Genomic DNA, 4,080 nt, shown 5'->3' with positions numbered 1-4,080 from the left:
TCAGTAGAACCAATACCTGGGCTTGTATCTACTTTGGCTGTTCTCTGGGACCCTGCTGAGGCATGCATAAGCGTGACCCCTCTGATGACCTCCCAAATATTTTTTGGGGACTTATAGCCCTATGAACTCACTTGTCCTTTCCATTTTCCCCTTTTATTCAAGGTCAAAAAGCAGCTGTTAACACCTGTTATTACATGTAGTCTGGGATAGTCTGCTGGTCTGAACTAATCCTTTTATTCAAGGTCTTTTTCTAGTTACATCATCAGCTGGTACTTGGAAGTAATTCCTCGGTACCAAGAAAGCTCATCCGTGGGGGTCATGGCCCATGCTGATGGGAAGGTAATGCATTTACATGCTGAGATTGGCTTAGAAAGTGGTCATGTTTGAGCAACATGGAGGCTCTCAGGAGGTAACTCTTAGGCATCCTGCAGCTCTAGGACTAGTTCTTATAAGCACAGTCGTCAGGATCAAGGGCTCATTGTTGGACCATCCTTCTTTATTGGTCTTAGCCATTGGACTTGGGGGATTGTTGCTGTTCCATTGGGGACATTGGGGAATGTGATAGAGCTCCCCTGGCTAGGAACTAAACACTCCCTCAGTTGTCGTTTTTAACTGTAACCACTATGGAAATATCCAAACATTTTTATGTACCCTGTATACATGCCCTGAAGAACTCCCTCCAAACCGTGTGCCCCCTATCAATAACACCCCACACCAGTATTCCTCCTCTGCCATAGTTGAACATCTCTGTGGTCCAAAACTTCTTCAAAAATGAAACCTAATGTATTGCCAGATTCCATTATTAGTAAAATGGAATATAGCGATGGGTTTAAAGGTTAGATATAGAATACATGCTAATTTAGAAAAATTAAATAAAGTAAAAATGAAAAAATGAAAAGGTTTGTTTTTGATGTTTTGCCTTTCACACTGCAATAAGTGCTGCCCTCTATGTACAGTGGCAAGGCAATTTCTTCCATTTCTTCCTCAGTGTCTACATCCTTTCTTTTTCTTTATGTTTTCTAATTATTAAGTTTATCTTCACAAAAGTTTTAGGTCACAGTAATTCATATATACAATATATGGTACTCCCACATATCCAACACCAAACACTTTGTCCCTTTCCCAGCAATGATCTTTTTACATGTTCATAATATATTTGCTGCAGCTTATGTATAGATATTACAACAATAGCTTTCAAACGTGGTTACCCTTTGGTTTACATTATGGTTTATATTTTAGACTATACAGTTTTCTAAATTTTTAGTTATCTTATGTTTTAAATTATGGTTTATGTTTTAGCCTACAGACTTTTATACATTTTTGGCAAATTTAACATGTCCTATATCCATCTTTGCATGTGGAACACTTCCAATGCCCCACAGTTACACTGATTCCATCTATTCAATAATTCTTTCCCCGTCCCCTCAGGGCCCACAGTGACAATCAATCTTCACTGCTTGAAGGACTACATTCAGAGATACTTGCAACAATGTTGAGGTTTGACATGCTCAACTGCCCTAACCCATTGGGAGCCACCAATTCCCTCTATTTGAGAACATCTGTCCTCCCCAGGATGTGGGTATACCTTGTGCATATTCAGAAGACCTGAATCTCTGGACTGCCCATATGATAGCCAGGCCCTGGGCCTTGACTTGTAACTCCTACCCTCTGGTTTATTGGCCTTACCTCGGCCAGCTAACAGGGAGGTGAAGAAAGTCAACCGTCACACCAGGGAGCCAAGAGTGCCTACAACTGCAAGCAGGATAATTGCATCCATCATCCATGTGGATCTAAGCCCCCTCTCGATATAGAAGTGAAGTGGACATAACCATCTTAGGGTCCACAGGATGAAGGAATAGAGTATGGATTAGAGTGGACTTACAGATATTCTATTATGGAACTATTGTGATTAGTAGTGGAAGAAAATTGATGTGGAGAAAGTGGCCATGGTAACTGCTGAGGGTAGAGAGAAGGAAGAAGAGATATGATATGGGGGCATTTTCAGGACTTGGAGTTGTCCTGGGTGGTACTGCAGGGACAGTTGCTGGACATTGTATGTTCTGCCATGGCCCATTGGGTGGACTGGGGGAAAGTGCAAACTATAACGTAAACCATTATCCATGTGGAGCAGCAGTGCTCAAAAATGTATTCTCCAAATGCAATGAATGCCCCTGATTATGAGAGGTTATTGATATGAGAGGACTAGGGTGAGGGGGATGGGGGGTATATGGGAACCTCATATTTTATTAACGTAACATTAAAAGGCATAAAGGGAAAAAATGGAAAAAATTACTTATGGATGATGGGAAGCGGATGTGGCTCAAGTGGTGGAGTTTCTGTTTGCCATGTGGAGGTTCCATGGTTTGATCCCCATGTGGTGGGCTGACCCACGCATGGTGCTGCCATTAGCAGGGAGTGCCGTGACATGCAAGGGCGCCCCCCACAAAGGGGTGTTCCACACACGGGGAGGGTACCCTGCAGGGAGAGCCACTGCATGCGAAAAAAGCTTAGCTCTCCAGGAGTGGAGCCACGCACACGGAGAACTGGCACAGCAGGATGATGCAACGAAAGGGAGACGCAGGTCTCTGTGTCTGGATAATGCGGGTGAATGCAGAAGAAAACACAGCGAATGCACACAGAGAGCAGACAATGGAGGGAAAGGGAGAGAAATAAATTAAAAAAAAAAAACTTATAGAGGCTAGCCATATGAATAAACCTTTCTGTTCAGCATATTAATACCTATTTAATATAACAAGAAAATTCTCTGCCCCAAAGGTCCATCCCATATTTATTTGGTGTTAGTCCTTTTCCATTTATTATTTCTGTAAAAATATTTTCTTCACATGGTTATAAATCTGTTTCGTTCTTACTCTATATATGATGGGGTTGAGCATGGGTGGCACCACGACATAAAGATTGGCTAGGAGTATGTGGACGTAGCGGGGGACATTCTGGCCAAAGCGATGTGTCATAAATGAAAAGAGGGCTGGTGTACAGAAGGCAAGAATTACACAAACATGTGAACCACATGCGTTGAGGGATTTGAGTTGGGCTTCACGGGAAGGAAGACGGAACACAGCACAGAGTATCTGAACATAAGAAAGAGCAATGGCTATAATGTCCAAAAATAGAATAGATATAGCAAATAACCCATAAATAATATTGATCTTGATATTGGCACAGGACAGGCGAGCCAGACCCATGTGCTCACAATAGGTGTGGGGGATGACATGATTCCCACAGAAAGGCAACCGCAGTATGAGAAATACAAATGGAATGTTACCGATAAGTGACCTCACTAACACACCAAGACCAATCGCAGACACGACTTTGTTGGTGAGGACAGTGCTGTATTGGAGTGGGTTGCAGATGGTCACACAGCGCTCATAAGCCATTGCCAAGAGCACTACTGACTCCATGTCAGTGAAATGGTGAATGAAAAAGATCTGTGTGAGGCAGGCCTCAAAGTTGATCTCCCTGAGGCTAAACCAGAAGATGCCGAGCATCTTAGGGATGGTAGCTGTGGAGAGGTCCAGGTCAGTGGCGGCCAACATGGCCAGGAAGTAGAACATGGGCTGGTGTAGGCTGCTCTCAGCCCAGATCACTAAGAGAATGGTGAAATTTCCTATGAGAGCAATCATTTACACAGCCAGAAAGGGAGAGTCAATCCAGAGGTGATGTGTTTCCAGTCCTGGAATTCCCAGCTGTAGGAAGGATGAGGGATGGAACTGAGTGTCATTGGGCAGGAACATCCTGCTTCATAATAAAAATACATAAGTCCATGGTCCTTACAAATGTCTGCTGATCCAACCTACAGCTTTAAAGACCTAAAGAGGAATAAGAAAGTCATAAAATTGTATTCATTCTCTTTCTATTTAATTGTCACAACTGGAAATGTACTATATAGAGAGCACTGCAAAGGAGTGGCATCTCAATGCAAAGGCTCTGGAAGGAATTATGCAGTGGTTTAAAATAAGAATTCTACATAATATCTTTTTCCTTCTTAGCATACTTCCCTCTGTTAATTTACAGTGACCTTGTCACTTTAGTATGCTAAGATTTTTCCTTATTAACTATTTC

At 42.5% G+C, this 4,080-nt stretch overlaps 1 pseudogene; it reads right to left on the bottom strand.

The window, feature by feature from the left end:
* Window positions 1-2,816: 2,816 nt before the first annotated feature.
* LOC101423389 (olfactory receptor 52E2-like) lies at window positions 2,817-3,752 on the bottom strand (annotated as a pseudogene).
* Between the last annotated feature and the right edge of the window lie 328 nt (window positions 3,753-4,080).

This window comes from Dasypus novemcinctus, chromosome 10 (assembly GCF_030445035.2).
Source record: "Dasypus novemcinctus isolate mDasNov1 chromosome 10, mDasNov1.1.hap2, whole genome shotgun sequence".
NCBI classification, from domain to species: Eukaryota; Metazoa; Chordata; class Mammalia; order Cingulata; family Dasypodidae; genus Dasypus; species Dasypus novemcinctus.
Note: the sequence above shows the minus strand (reverse complement) of the source record. Positions and strands in the feature narration are given on the sequence as shown.